This window comes from Nanorana parkeri, unplaced genomic scaffold (assembly GCF_000935625.1).
Source record: "Nanorana parkeri isolate BGI_ZX_2015 unplaced genomic scaffold, ASM93562v1 scaffold743, whole genome shotgun sequence".
NCBI classification, from domain to species: Eukaryota; Metazoa; Chordata; class Amphibia; order Anura; family Dicroglossidae; genus Nanorana; species Nanorana parkeri.
The window spans coordinates 457,455-474,195 of record NW_017307011.1 but is presented as its reverse complement, the minus strand read 5'-3'; the positions used below and the strand labels follow the sequence as shown (position 1 = coordinate 474,195).

General features: G+C 48.1%; 1 protein-coding gene across 2 annotated transcripts in view; it reads right to left on the bottom strand.

Annotated features, from left to right (window-relative positions):
* Nucleotides 1-14,211, bottom strand: part of ELMO2 (engulfment and cell motility 2) — a 60,009-nt gene extending 45,798 nt beyond the window's left edge. For both annotated transcript variants that reach the window (XM_018564313.1, XM_018564314.1), the window contains exon 1: nucleotides 14,068-14,211. The gene's annotated coding sequence lies outside the window, so the exon portion shown is untranslated. The remainder of the gene's footprint in view (nucleotides 1-14,067) is intronic.
* Between the last annotated feature and the right edge of the window lie 2,530 nt (nucleotides 14,212-16,741).

Below are 16,741 nucleotides of genomic sequence, written 5' to 3'. Positions count from 1 at the left end.
CACATGAGAGACTGCTGGCACTTGTAGTGCCCTCACACACAGGACTGTCATATAATGGGAAGGGCCTGCTGGCACTTGCAGTGCCCTTACACACAGGACAGTCATAAAATTATTATACAACAGTCTGGGTGTACCGTGTGTGAGGGCACTACAAGTCTCAGCAGGACCTGTCCATTATATGACAGTCCTGTGTGTGAGGGCACTACAAGTGTCAGAGGTCCCTGTCCATTATATGACAGCCCTTGGATTCTGTGTGCATGGGCACTAAACGTGTCAGCAGTCCCTATTAAACTTGTCAGTCCCGGATACACACCGGAACTTACCGAAACAGAGTCGAGGAGGGGGGTGCGGGCAAGTCCCATTGTCTGTGTCAGTGGGAGGTAAGGAGAACTTCCTCCGCAGCTGGTACTTCATGTCAGAACTGCATGTCCTGGGTGTCATGCGATACAATTTGAGCATCCCAGCACTCCCATTAAAGTCCAGGAGGCCAAAACGTACAATTCTGCCCCAAAAGAAGCTTGTGTACACAGGGACATGTAAACAGGGCTATTGAAAACAACAGTATTCCTCTTGCTGAGTGTTGTCACACTTAAGGAAAGGAGCGATAAAAAGTCAAGCTGTGAACTGGGTCCTAAAGTATTACAAACCTGATTTCTATGTATAGTTTGTCATGTGATCGTATGTACACGAGGCAGCCATATTACCTCTATATATTTGAAAGCTTTGCTTCCTTCTTAGTGATGGAGCACAGCAATTGTAACTTGCTGATCCTCTTATCTCACCTCAAGTCTACCAGACAGGATATGTCTGACCAAAAAAGACTCTTCGCTGTCTCTAATGATATGAAGCACCCAAAATGCTCCTGATAAAGCGGACCATGTAATCTATGGTGCCTAGGCTTTAGATCCCTATAAATAACATATTTATTATTATTAATAATAATAATAATAATAATATTTAGGTTGAGTAAGATATACCTATTTACTCAAAATAAGGGGCTGTTTTGTTCCTTTCAGACAGGTTTCGTGTTTCCATAGAAGTCAATGGAAATGCAAATCTGTTTGGAGCAGGTCAAGTGCAACACAGGTCCTGGCACATAGCTTCATGCTCTGCTAGATGTCAAATGAACAGTTTACATCATAAAACCCACTAACGCGTTTCAGACATACGTGGCTGACTGACCTAAGACTTAAGCAATGTGTTGCTGAAAAGAGTTATCGGTTTTATGTTGTGAACTGCTCATTTGATATTTAATAAAGGATCAGAGCATGACGCTTCGTCCCGGAACCTGCGTTATATTTGTTGTGAACTGAGGCAGACTGCCTTTCCTGAGGACCAGCATTTCCCGCTTTATGCGTGACATCGGGCTACAGGTTGAGCCGGTTTACAATTTGTTTGCTGCAAGGTCAAATAATTCCGAAGCATCTCAAACAGATACCATCAACATAAGCCCAAAAGCCTGTCGATACAGACTAATAATGTGATCAGGTAATGCCGACAATTACCCTGCTGCAAATGTGAAATGTCAGTTTTGATGTGAATTTCGGCAACGTCACTACCGTTGGCAGCAACGCAGTACAGACAGTGCAGCTTATGAACTGTGGCTGGGAGCCCATTGGCAAAAGCAGTCCTGTCAGAGTGCATTAATATCCTGTGGTGGCAGTCATAATCTGCTCCTCGCTAGATATAATATCAACTACATATGGCCCCTGGCTGCTGGCAAGGCGTGCTTCGTTCCAGATGCCGACACTTCCTGACTGCCCCTGACATTGATGAACCGATGCCTTTGCACAATGTGCACTTTACATTCTAAAGGAAATAATGACAAATACTTCAATACATTTCCTTACTGACTGATTTATTCTGAAATGTATGAGCTTGCAGAAAACACGGCGTTGATGACAGAGAACGATTGTACGCCAACACGCAGGAGATAATCGGACCTTGTCATTTGAAATGAAGTGCCGATCAGATGCAAGTTTAAAGCAGAGCTCCAGATAAAGCGTGAAATGAAAGATCAGGTACAGGCATAAGAAGAGAAATTTACATTAAAAAGGAGAACTATGGGGTCAGGGCTTTTCCCCGTAGGGGGAAAAGGGGGGGCTACAGCTCGCGGTATACTGAGACGCCGCAGCTGGGATGGATCCCGACATTACTGTCTGGATCCACCCAGCGGCGTGAGTGACAGCTGGCTCTGCCTATCTAGAGGCAGAGTAAGCTGTACCCGCCCCCTCCCCCATCCGTTCCGCCAGTCAGCGCCGGAGGATCGGACAGGGGAGGGGGGAATCAGTCACGGCTCTCTGCAGGGACAGGATCGAGAAGTGAGCGAGCGATGTTATGTGTTCGCTCACTTTCCGATCTATTGAGCCGACCTGTGACAGTTTCATTGTCACAGGTCGGCTAGAACTATGAGGCTGAGTGATTTTCACTCGCCTCATAGTTCTCCTTTAAACAAGCTGTACCCCTTCTTCTTCATAGCCACTCCGCACTGTGAATAATGGCTGGAGATGGGAGGGCTCAGCAGCTAAATGACATAGTGGCCAGAGAGGCGTAGATGCAGTCATGAAAACTACATGCCTGGCAGCTGTTATTGCAGTGCTCCCCAAACCATGGCCCTCTGCTTGTATATACGGTAATTATAAAGACATTCTGCGCTATGGAAGCTGTCTCAAAGTGATAAAAAACAAATATAAAAGATGAAAAGCTGCCGTGCTAATACTATAAATAAAAATGGCATCAAGCAGACGCACCGCGCTAATCAATAATCATAATACAAGAATACTCTGCTTATATAGAACTGGTCCTTGCGGCACTATTCTTCCCACCGACACCAATGACGGGGCGCAATTCCTCACACTGACACCAAAAAAATTTGGCACTATTCCTAATATGCACATGAATGATGGGGCACCATTCCTCCCACTGACACCAATGATGGGGCACCATTCCTCCCACTGACACCAATGATGGGGCACCATTCCTCCCACTGACACCAATGTTGGGGCACCATTCCTCCCACTGACACCAATGTTGGGGCACCATTCCTCCCACTGACACCAATGTTGGGGCACCATTCCTCCCACTGACAGCAATGATGGGGCACCATTCCTCCCACTGACAACAATGATGGGGCACCATTCCTCCCGCTGACACCAATGATGGGGCACCATTCCTCCCACTGACACCAATGATGGGGCACCATTCCTCCCACCGACACCAATGATGGGGCACCATTCCTCCCACCGACACCAACGTTGGGGCATCATTCCTCCCACTGACACCAATGATGGGGCACCATTCCTCCCACTGACAGCAATGATGGGGCACCATTCCTCCCGCTGACACCAATGATGGGGCACCATACCTCCCACTGACACCAATGTTGGGGCACCATTCCCCCCACCGACACCAACGTTGGGGCATCATTCCTCCCACTGACACCAATGATGGGGCACCATATCACTCCTGTTGTTGGTGGCAAATTGATTTACCGTAATTCATTTAATAAAATAACACACATTGAAGCATGTATTATTTAATACAGAGATAGTCGGTCTTACCTGACCTTACAAACCAGTATGAACTAGTCATTTCCTGATGGTGAATCATTGATTTTAGTAACGATCCCCATTGATGGAAGGTCAGTCACACTCCCTGTAACTGCTCAGTAGAATATGAAGCCAAGAGCCTCACTTGTATCTGACCTCTCTAACATCCATAGATTCAACGTTATTGTGGGTTCTAGAATAAGAATTGGGGGGGGACCCCACATCATTTTTAACATTTACATTTTAGACTGGGATGCCTGGAGATGTTCCATACATTGAAAGGACACCATCCCTGATAAAAGGTTGGGAAAGGCCGGTGTACTAGACTTGCCTGCTCTTAATAAACATGGAAGCATTTGTCCCTTTTGATAAAATAATCAGCTGACCCCTGCCCAGTTACGAAATATTTCATGATGACAAGCAACCATCATTATTATTGTGGTCTGCACTTTCCTGCATCTCAGATCTATTTCCGTCTACTATCCCCACCCCATACTGTGAGAAAGTAACTTCTGTATTCTCACACAAGTGGGAAGTGAGAATGTTGAGTGGATGCGCCGGGAACAAGGAGGACCGAGTAAAAACATTGCCCCCTCCCGGCTCGGAGAGCTCTGCTGTGGTTTTGAGGTCCACTATGGTGGAGCGAGCAATAATAGTAATATACCGTGTCAGTGAAATGATATAAAATGTGTCAGAGTGATGTCAGCCATTATAGGTACCATGGGGCCTGAGTAAATGGAAGGAAATTGCTATTACTCAGTGTGAAACCTCACTGCCCCACTGCTTAACTCTTCACAAACCACAACAGAAAAGTGAATCAGTCCTTCTTTCACACCGCTGCGATATGATGTGCCTCACTCAACAATGAACAACAGGAATCCCATTATTTTCTATGGGGCCCTGGTCACGTCTATGGACTTAGAAAAAAGGTGCAGTTGGTGTCTTTGGCCCCATAGACTTTAATGAGAGCGCATTAAAACAAATGGACATGCGTTTTAGTGTATTTTTGCCCCTAACAACCAGTCTCCTCCTCCTAGCAACATCTACTCAAGCCAGGCTGCACAGGGAGATGGAGCAAGTAGGCCACACCATGCTTGAGGTGGAAGAAGTAATATGGCTGGTGAGGCTGGCTCCTAGACCAGTCCTTCCAGGCTGTCTCCCCTTTGCTGCAGATAGGGAATGTCCCTCGGCGCCTTCATGTCTTCCCCACATTGAGGGGAATTTAATTTGCATGGCAACCAATCAGCTTCCATCTTCAAAGCTTAACTGAACAAACTGAAAAAAAGCGGCTGATGAGTTGCCATGGGCAAATGCGCAAGATTCTGTCTGCTCCAGTTTTGATAAGGCTAGGTTTACACTTGGGCGATCCGTGACCACTTGGCAATCGTGCACGATACCACGGTCACGGAGTCGCCCACCACCGATCGCACTGGCGGTGCAATTATTTTGTAATGGCACCCCAGTTGAACCAGGCGGATCGCGTTGTTTCGCACCGCATTTCCGCCCGTGCAACCGAACATGATCATGGCTAAAACAGTTGTGCATCGCAAAAAAAGGTACATGTACCTTTTTTTCTGCAATTGCCGCACAGAGGTAACCCCATTTAAATCAGTGTGGCTGTGCGGCAATCACAGTGGGCAATTGTGCACAATTGCGCGTCCCGGATCGCCCAGGTCTTCACCGACCCTAAATTCCCCCCACAGTGTCTTGGACGTGAGGACTCAAGGATCCTTGGACCACTAGAGCGGAGGGGAAGAGAGGCTGGAAGGACCGGTCCAAGAGCCAGGCGGCTCTGAGGTTCGGGTGAGTATAACTTTTTATTTTACACCCTAGACAAAAATGAGCACTTAAACTAGGAGTGGGCAACTCTGACCCTCCACCTGTTACGGAACTATAAGTCCCATGAGGCATTGCAAGACTGACGGTTACGGGCATGACTAGAGGCATGTTGGGATTTGTACTTAAACACAGCTGGGGGGCCGGAGTTGCCCACCCCTGACTTTAACCTTGCTCGGGTACTTCCACTGAACGGGTCAAAAATATTTTTTCCCGGAGTTCTTTCTTAAAGAAGGAAGGAGTGGGGTGAGGGGAGTGTCTTGCCTTGCTGTACCTTTGTAAAGACACACACAGCTTACTAGCACACACAAGGTTGGCTCCATAGGACCCTGCAAGGGAAAGGAGACATGGGTCATTCAGGATGGGTAGGCCATGTCTGTGCTCCTTCAGATATAGAATGGGTCATTCAGGATGGGTAGGCCATGTCTGTGCTCCTTCAGATATAGAATGGGTCATTCAGGATGGGTAGGCTATGTCTGTGCTCTGGAGATAAACACACAGCGCACTGATCCTGGCCTCACATATCTCTTATGTCAGTACTTTCTGCTTTTATGTGTCACATATCTCATTTGGAGACGGTCCAGATTTTTTTTTCCCACCATCAAACTCCATCATGTTTGATTGCTCAGATCTGCCCCGAAGAGATACACAAAACCAGAGCTGCCTAATTAGCTAAATGTTTCAGACGGGGGAGCACAGCCCGACAATCTGTGAAGTGTACAGTCTGATCTGCTACTTGTCTCCTAAGCGGAATTATGTGGATGTGGTTTAACTGTCCGAGGGCTGGGGGGGATCCTTCCGGGGCTGAGGAGCGTGTGGCTCGTTTCAGAGCATTTGTACATAATGAGAAAAATGACTATACAGTATATGTGTGTGTATATATATATATATCACATACTGTATAGTCATTTTTCTCATTATGTACAAATATACTGCATTTGAGTATAAACCACCATCACCAATCACATTCCAGTTGCTAATATTTTGGAAGCAGGTTAGAATATAAAATGTTAAACCTGCCAGGATTCCTCACAGTTACTTCTTATCCCCCAGGGAATATGTTATTCATCAGATAAAAACAACTGCACAGACCGGCAGCAGACTTCACAGCCAGATGCCGATCAATAGTCTGATGATGGCTATGAGACCAAAACCAAAACACTAAACACACTTCCTAGAACCATTCACCCTTTGCATCTCTGTGAACGTTCGTTTTGTACGAATGGAAGCAACAATAAATGTTCTTAGTATATTTTCAGGTTGAATGTGATATTCAGAAAATACAACATTATGGCCACTAGATGGAGCATTGGAAAATACGTATTGCCTATGCTCCTTAGTGCCATCTAGTGGTCATAATGTGGTATTTTCCGAATGTTGCAATCTACCTGAAAATATACTAAGAACATTCATTTTGGCCTCCATTCACACAGAACGACCGTTCACAGAGATTCGCAGGGCAAATAGCTATGAAAATTGTTTATAAATAGACCCTTATCAGTATTAGCTCAGTTTTCTTTTATGAATATTTAGGAACAGAACTGAAAGAAAATCATAATACATTTTATCTTCTTTAAATTAAAATGCAAATCACAAAAACACAAAATCAAGCTACAACTAGGGACATTGTTGGGTCACCTGAGCGATCAAGTCAATTTCTTCACTTTGATTTCAGGTACAAAAATGCAGAGAATCCCGTTTATTTATTTGAAGTATTCGGAGATATAGTCCCATAATCCCGTCATTGGGCTCCCGTACCCTCGTCATTGGGCTCCCGTACCCTCGTCATTGGGCTCCCGTACCCTCGTCATTGGGATCCCCCGCCCTCGTCATTGGGATCCCCGCCCTCGTCATTGGGATCCCCCGCCCTCGTCATTGGGATCCTTGTGGTATTTTCCGAATGTTGCAATCTACCTGAAAATATACTAAGAACATTCATTTTGGCCTCCATTCACACAGAACGACCGTTCACAGAGATTCGCAGGGCAAATAGCTATGAAAATTGTTTATAAATAGACCCTTATCAGTATTAGCTCAGTTTTCTTTTATGAATATTTAGGAACAGAACTGAAAGAAAATCATAATACATTTTATCTTCTTTAAATTAAAATGCAAATCACAAAAACACAAAATCAAGCTACAACTAGGGACATTGTTGGGTCACCTGAGCGATCAAGTCAATTTCTTCACTTTGATTTCAGGTACAAAAATGCAGAGAATCCCGTTTATTTATTTGAAGTATTCGGAGATATAGTCCCATAATCCCGTCATTGGGCTCCCGTACCCTCGTCATTGGGCTCCCGTACCCTCGTCATTGGGCTCCCGTACCCTCGTCATTGGGATCCCCCGCCCTCGTCATTGGGATCCCCCGCCCTTGTCATTGGGATCCCCTACCCTTGTCATTGGGTTCCCTTGCCCTCGTCATTGGGTTCCCCCGCCCTCGTCATTGGGCTCCCCTACCCTTGTCATTGGGCTTCCCTACCCTCGTCATTGGGCTCCCCTACCCTCCTCTTAGGGTTCCCCTACACTCGTCATTGGGCTCCCCTACCCTCGTCATCGGGCTCCCCTACCCTCGTCATTGGGTTCCTGTACTTCTAAGGAATACAAATACCCTGGGTTAAAAGCCCCTGTTCCCTTTGTTACAAAGCATTGGCTATATGTCTCATACGCCATTCACAAATACACCAAGCCGAGTATATTATATGGTACAAACCTGGTACCCCGGGTTTTCTTGACGTTACACCACAAATTCAACCAAAATGTCCAACTCATCCGATCTACTTTTTCCCACAGCGCCTCGCCAATATCCACACAAATCATAATCTACATCTACAATTTACATTACATCTACCACAAATAATGTTATGAGAGGACCCAACCAATTCAATGACTGCCCAGGTATTGTAGAGGCTCACACCACATAGGTCACAGCTCTGAAGGAGATTGTACAATCAGCCTGCAAGGTATATGACCAGCTTTACAATCTCCCCTGTAACAGACGCATCCCTTAGCACCGTCTGGTTCATTGTACTGAATCCAAAATACATAAAAACAGGATTACTCAAGGAGTACAAAGTGCAACAATTCTGTATAAACCGCCATTACGTATAGCAACCAGGTATCATCATTTTACTGTAACCCTATCTAATCAGAACGGTTTCTGATTGGCTGCAATGTACGCCTTCATTTCTCCATTCACTGCCGCTGTGGAAGGTTCGCTGTGCTTGGCGCGACACTGATTTAGTACTGGGATGTATGGATGCATGTAAAAAATTATCTAGCATGCTGGAAAGTTTTGGTAACCGGTTGTGAAGAAGCCCGTCAAGGAGTTCCTGCTGGTAGAGCGGCGCGAGCATCTGCGCATACGCACATTTTGACCCATGGAGTCAGGCCTGGGTATGCGTCTCTGCACAGATGCGCGCGTGTGCTCACATGTGTGTGCGCGCACACTACAGATTCTAGCGCAGACGGGCAATTTAAACTGTCCCCCTGATGCTCAGTGCTGGATGATCGTCGGCTTTCTGCTATCAAGATCCAGCATATTGTTCCTGTGTTCCTGTTTATTGACCCGGCTATCCTGACCCTTCTGCTGTTCTCCTGCACCTTGACCTCGGATGGTTCCCCGACACCTCTTCTGCCTCCTGTTCCTATACCGCGCTGTCCTCCTGGGTTTAACCTCGGCCTGTCCTCCACTAAGAATTTGTCTACTGCCTGGTACTGCATTGCCGCTTGATTCCTGCTTGGCCCCTGACCTAGCTACCACCAGATCTGCATCCCAGACGTGCACCCCTTGCGTTGTCTGCTGCGCTACAGTAGTGATTCAGAACTGCGATTCCGTCACCAGTCTTCAGGCACTTGTGCCCCGAGTTCCCTGTTCCATTACTCAAGGGTCTCGGGACCAGAGCTGCAAGAGAGGCTTCCCTCATCACTTCAAGCTCTGAAAAGGTATGCGACACCGACCAAACACTTTCATGGTCAGGGGCACCCTATCCATACACCAAAAGTGTATGGAAACCCCAACAATTAACTTCTCTTATTAGATCCTTCTCGGTCTGTTAAAGCTGAACTACGGGGATTGAAAAGCACGGCAAGGGTTAAATGCTTGCTAAAGCAGATCTTCAGGATTCTCAAACGTTAACCCCTGCAGTGGGGCTACTCCCGCACTGCAAATGTTAACTGCTTATTCTGGTCTAGGGAACGGAATGAAGAAGATAGACTCACCCGACGGCAGTGACCGCTCACCTCTCTCCCCCTTTGCTCTGCCTGTGAATGTCCCTTGGCTTCCTCACGTCAAATGCAAGTGTATGGACCCTGCATAGACGTTATAACGCCAGCGGGGCATAGACCCACCCCCCCAGGGGAGCCCAGGGTAGAAAAGGTTGCGGGGACCAGTCTAGCAGCCAGGCAGAACTGAGTATTGGGTGAGTATATTTTCTTTATTTGCGCCCCCTAGACCAACACGAGCAGTTAACCCTTGCAGTATGGGGGGGGGGGCATTGAAAATCCTGGAGTTCCCCTTTAAGTGTAGACATAGGAGAATGAGGTGTAATACTTACCTTATTCCTCGTTCCAGCAGGCTCCCTTCATCTGCCTAAGCAGTCCCCCGAAAACCCAACTCTAAGCCACTCCCTCTGGTGGTCACATGCTGACGTCATCAAGTAAAATTCAGGGCCGACAGCCCTGCATTGTATGCAAGCACCGTGAGGGCCCGCCCACAACCCTGAGCATTGGTGAGAAGAGACCGCTGAAGCGAGGAACATGAACATTTAAAACACAACTCAAAGCCTTTTCTTATATCTGTTTGATAACTGCAAAAAAAATATCTGTTGATCCTGCCAGAGATCCAGTGAGCTCATACCTTCCAGTGGACTACAAACCCCCTTTAGGGCCAGAGCGTCCCAGGTCTAAGAGTCAGGCCGGGAGATATATAGGGCCCATACACATCTCCCCATCCAGCTCTGAGCTACTTGGGACGCTTTGGCTGGCATCCCGCCTAGCTCCTGGCAGCCAGTGATGTCACTGGTTGCCAGGACCTGGGAGGTACGCCGGCCAGAGCGTCCCAGATTACTAAGAGCGTTGCAGGGAGATGCAGAGCCTGCAGAGGGCGCCATCACTCTCGTGTCTGGCGGCACTGTCTCCTCTACCCAACTCCCGCTCTTATTGCGTGCACTCCCTCAGGCGGCAAAAAGACTAAGGACACCACTGGGTAAGGTGCAATCTAATACATTTTTGTTCTTGGGTTTAGACTCACTTTGACAATTATTGATGCTCAACCGCACAGTTCCAGTAAAAAACATCCCGACCAATCCCCTGGAACCTTCACTGCCTCTGAAAACAGACCCGGGGTGAGGGAGGCACCCCAAGGATCCACTGAGAATAATAAGCCGCCCTGGGCTAACAATGTGGAAACTGTTACTTATAATTAATACATTTCACTGTCGGATGAGCCAACACATGTTCTGGAGTCAAACCAGCATCACATGTGTTTTCCCTCAGGCAATGAAGAAGTTAACTCTCCGCAGACAAGAGATGGTGGCCAAATATCCAAATACTACACCCCCGCTCTATAGGAGGATGGGGATATAAACATGCACATGTTTCAGCCATGCTAGTGTGTCTAAGCCCCCAGTTACAGCTGAGCGTCTCGTGACGGGTTTCCCGAAGTGTGACAAGGCTCGACATGAACAATCCCATTACTATTATTGGTGCCTGTTCTTCCCGAAGTGTGACAACGCTCGACATGAACAATCCCTTTATTTTTATTGGTGCCTGTTCTTCCCGAAGTGTGACAACGCTCAACATGAACAATCCCTTTATTTTTATTGGTGCCTGTTTATCCCGAAGTGTGACAACGCTCGACATGAACAATCCCATTACTATTATTGGTGCCGGTTCTTCCCGAAGTGTGACAACGCTCGACATAAACAATCCCATTACTATTATTGGTGCCTGTTCACCCCGAAGTGTGACAACGCTCGACATGAACAATCCCATTATTATTATTGGTGCCTGTTCTTCCCAAAGTGTGACAACGCTCGACATGAACAATCCCATTATTATTATTGGTGCCCGTTCTTCCCAAAGTGTGACAACGCTCGACATGAACAATCCCATTATTATTATTGGTGCCTGTTTATCCCAGAAGTGTGACAACGCTCGACATGAACAATCCCATTATTATTATTGGTGCCCGTTCTTCCCAAAGTGTGACAACGCTCGACATGAACAATCCCATTATTATTATTGGTGCCCGTTCTTCCTAAATTGTGAAAACGCTCGACATGAACAATCCCATTATTATTATTGGTGCCTGTTTATCCCAGAAGTGTGACAACGCTCGACATGAACAATCCCATTATTATTATTGGTGCCCGTTTTCCCAAAGTGTGACAACGCTCGACATGAACAATCCCATTACTATTATTGGTGCCGGTTCACCCCGAAGTGTGACAACGCTCGACATAAACAATCCCATTACTATTATTGGTGCCTGTTCACCCCGAAGTGTGACAACGCTCGACATGAACAATCCCATTATTATTATTGGTGCCTGTTTATCCCGAAGTGTGACAACGCTCGACATGAACAATCCCTTTATTTTTATTGGTGTCTGTTTATCCCAAAGTGTGACAACGCTCGACATGAACAATCCCATTATTATTATTGGTGCCTATTCGATTTCAATGGGCGCCAAACGTGGGAATATAGTGCATGCAGCAAAATCTGAGACATGTGTTCCGCGTCATTTGTGTATTTGAATGTGTGGGAGAAGTGCGTGTTTTCCCGGACACATTTGGGGTGCCATTAACTAGTAATGGCATCACAAGCATGTTCCGCGTTTGGTGTGTATTTCGTGAACGCACATCAAATCGTGTGTTTTTTTCCAGAGTTTGTTGTGCGTTCATGCAATGCAATGGTGTGAATAGGGCCGTAGGTCTGAATGGGGGATAACAGCGTCATTTTGGGGTAACTTAGGTGATCAGCTAAAATAAATCCAGGTAAATCAACGTTCCCCCCCAAGCATCGGTCATATAATTCCCATATGTTCATTCCCAATCAGATGGTATTCTAACAGATAGGCAACAAGCATCTAATGCCAGGGTGGACAACCTCGGCCCTCCAGCTGTTGTAGAACTACAAGTCCCATGAGGCATTGCAAGACTGACAGCCACAGGCATGACTCCCAGAGACAGAGGCATGTTGGGATTTGTAGAGAAAGCACAGCTGGAGGGCCGGAGATGCCCACGCCTGGCCTTGGAGAGGGGCGTGATGGGATTTGTAGTTTAAGCACAGCTGAAATGCCAAGGTTGCCTACCCTGGCATTAGATGGTTGTCACCTATCTTGGACAGGTGCGGGCACCGCCGGCCCTCCAGCTGTGCTTTCTGTGGTCCTAATCCTGCAAGTGACTTGCCCAATATGAGAATAGTCGGCACAGAGCTACAGAGGAGTCTCATCAGGCGATTATACACAGAGGGAAGATGGAGGCAGCTTCTGATAATGTGTTCACAGATACCACGTCTCTTCTACCATCATGCTCGGCGAGATATGCGCCTATATACGCTGCCAGCATCAAAAATAACCGACCACAACTGATATTATAAGAATATCAAATAACCCCCCGACCACCCCAAGTACCTAACCATATTTTTATACTTACCTGGCCACGGTCCTGCCAGATCCACACCGTGCGGCCCACGGGGGGAGCTGCAAACTCTCCAGCTGATCCTTCCACAAAGCAAACATTCCATGGAAAGGCCGTCTGTCATTGGGATGTATAATAGACAGGCAGCTTCTCCATAGGAAGATCAGAGAATGATCCTTACATGTGCAGAATAGGCAACAAGGGACCAGCAGAGAAGGTTTGCAGCAATGGCTTCCCGTGATCCACACAGCGTGGACCTGGCAGAACAGAGTAGCAGTAAGTATAAGACTTTGTGGGGGAAGGTAGGGCTGCTGGTCTTTAGAAAGCAGCCACAAGTCTGAGTGGAAAGGCCCATAACCTGCCCCCGCGGACCCGTCTCTGCACAGGCCCTCCGCAAACCCGTCTCTGAACAGTCTGATCTCTGCACAGACGCTCCGCGCAGTCTGATCTCTGCACAGACGCTCCGCGCAGTCTGATCTCTGCACAGACGCTCCGCGCAGTCTGATCTCTGCACAGACGCTCCGCGCAGTCTGATCTCTGCACAGACCCTCCGCGCAGTCTGATCTCTGCACAGACCCTACGCGCAGTCTGATCTCTGCACAGACCCTACGCGCAGTCTGATCTCTGCACAGACCCTACGCGCAGTCTGATCTCTGCACAGACCTCCACAGACAAAGTCTCTGAGCACCATGCATTGTACAATCCTGGGCTGGTATACAAGTGCACCCTAACCACTTGCATGCTCTCCAGTCAGGCAGGACATCTGCTCTGCCCCGGCAATGAATGGTTTACTGTATTAACCCTTCAATCGTGATGATAGTAAAGACTGTGTACAGGATTCATGTTATTGTCCTCGTTCGATGTGCCAGATAGAGCTATATATAGATACATAGGGATGCACGGTCCGGTCCCAGACTCCGCTGTATATCCCCCACCCCGGACTCCCAGGCCCGGCCAGGACATCCCTGCCACGGTACCCCCACCACCCGTTCCAGGTAACCCGGTTTCCTCCCGGGCTGACACCCCCGGGCCTCTCTTACCTCTTCCCGGCTCCGCCGCTCCCTTCAGTCCCGTTGCCGTGGTAACGCCCTGGAGGCGGGCTCTCTCTGGACACTGCGCTCATTGATGCAGCTTAGTTGTCACTCAGCAGCGCAGGCTGGACTGCAGTGGAAGGCGGGGCGGGGTTCAGCTGGACGGTCTGCTCTCATTGGCTGCAGTCTCTGTCACGCAGAACAGAGTTAGCCAGGAGTCTGACTTTTGTTAAAGTGACAGGGCAGAGTGGCTATAATGGCTAAACTGTCCCACAATGCACAGCGACGGAGACCCAGCCGGACTAGTCTGAGCAGGGTGGATGTGTGTCAGGAATGAATGAATGGGGGCAGTGATTGCTGTGACAGGTCATCATCAGAGGCTGGGATCTGGCTCTGTCCATGGACTGTCACTTGTCCTGGCTTGTAGCACCTTAGATGTTTCACTGAAACTTTCAGGAGTATTTCATTATGGTGGTATAGGGTTCCCTAAGGGTCAGGTCATAACATTGTGGTTTAAAAATGCATGTGCTTTAATTTGTGTTTTCATGCTGAACGCAATTTGGATTCTGTGAAATCACAGTAAAATAAATGCGTTCTTAAAGCTGAACTCCGGGGAATATGAAATGTCAGCCTCGCAGTGGGTGCGCCATCGCACTGCAAGGGTTAAGTGCTCGTATTGCCATGGGGATGATAAATAAGGTTATATACTTTATTCCTGGCTCCCACTGCCCCTGAAGGTGTCCAGTATCCCAGGATGTGAGTGGGCCCTCAGAGACCTCACATACAATGCAGGACTGCCGGTCCAGAGTTCAGCTTTAAAAAGGTTCTGTCACTTTGCCCATTCAGGAAAAAGTGATAGATTACCTTCAAAGAAACCCCCAACCTGCTGATACTCTCATTTGCTGCACTCCATTGGAGTCCTCATGTGCTTTTGGGTATGAGGAAGCTTGTGACCTCTTCCCTTTTCTCCCAGGATGTAGTGACCTCTTCCCTTTTCCCCCAGGATGCAGTGACCTTGTCCCCTTCCTCCCAGTATGCAGTGACCTCTTTCCTTTTCTCCCAGTATGCAGTGACCTCTTCCCTTTCCTCCCAGTATGCAGCAACCTCGTCCCATTCCTCCCAAGATCCTGTGTCCTCTTCCGCCCAGTATGTGGCGGCCTCTTCCCCTTCATTCCAGCATGCAGTGATCTCTTTTCCCTTCTTCCAGGATCCAATGATCCCTTTTCCTTCCTCCTAAGATGCAGTGACTTCTTCCCCTTACTCCCAGAATGCAGTGATCTCTTCCCCCTTCCTCCCAGGATGCAGTGACCTTTCCTCTTCATTCCAGCATGCAGAGATCTCTTCTCCCTTCTTCCAGGATCATGTGATCCCCTTTTCCCCCTCCCAGGATGCAGTGGCCTCTTCCCCTTCCTCCCAGGATGCAGTGGCCTCTTCCCCTTCCTCCCAGGATGCAGTGGCCTCTTCCCCTTCCTCCCAGGATGCAGTGGCCTCTTCCCCTTCCTCACAGGATGCAGTGACCTTTTCCCCTTTCTGTCAGGATGCATTGACCTCTTCCATTTCCTCCCAGGATGCAGTGATCTCTTCCATTTCCTCCCAGGATGCAGTGACCTCTTCCCTTTTCTCCTAGAATGCAATGATCTCTTCCCCTTCCTCCAGGATGCTGTGACCTCTTCCCCTTCCTCCCAGGATGCAGTGACCTCTTCCTCCCAGGATAAGTGTCCTCTTCACCTTCATTCCAGCATGCAGTGATCTCTTCTTCCAGGATCCAGTGATCCCTTTTCCTTCCTCCTAAGATGCAGTGATCTCTTCCCCTTCCTCCCAGGATGCAGTGACTTATTCCCCTTCATTCCAGCATGCAGTGATCTCTTCTCCCTTCTTCCAGGATCCAGTGATTCATTTTCCAACCTCCTAAGATGCAGTGATCTATTCCCCTTCCTCCCAGGATGCAGTGACTTATTCCCCTTCATTCCAGCATGCAGTGATCTATTCTCCCTTCTTCCAGGATCCATTGATCCCTTATTCTTCCTCCCAGGATGCAGTGGCCTCTTCCTCTCAGGACACAGTGACCTCTTCCTCCCAGGATGCAGTGATCCCTTCCTCCCAGGATCCAGTGACCTCTTCCCCTTCCTCCCAGGATGCAGTGACCTATTCCCCTTTCTCCCAGGATGCAGTGACCTATTCCCCTTCTCCCAGGATGCAGTGACCTATCCCCACCCTTCTCCCAGGATGCAGTCCCCTCTTCCCCTTCCTCCCAGGATCCAGTGACCTTTTCCCCTTTCTCCCAGGATGCAGTGACCTCTTCCCCTTTCATCCCAGGAAACAGTGGCCTCTTCCACCCAGGATGCAGTGACCTCTTCCCCTTCCTCCCAGGATGCAGTGACCTCTTCCCCTTCCTCCCAGGATGCAGCGACCTCTTCCCTTTCCTCCCAGGATGCAGTGACCTCTTCCCTTTCCTCCCAGGATGTAGTGACCTCTTCCCTTTCCTCCCAGGATGCAGTGACCTCTTTTTCTTCTTCCCAGCAACCTTGTGCAAGATGACTAGTTTTGCCTCTGTTCCTCCTGTATTTTTCTGACCCCCCCCCTGCTCTCTGCACAATCTATGTACAGCACAGTGATGATGTCATTGGTGATTTTACAAGGAAATACCTGGGTCTGTAGAGGCTTTTGGTGCACACAAAGTAAA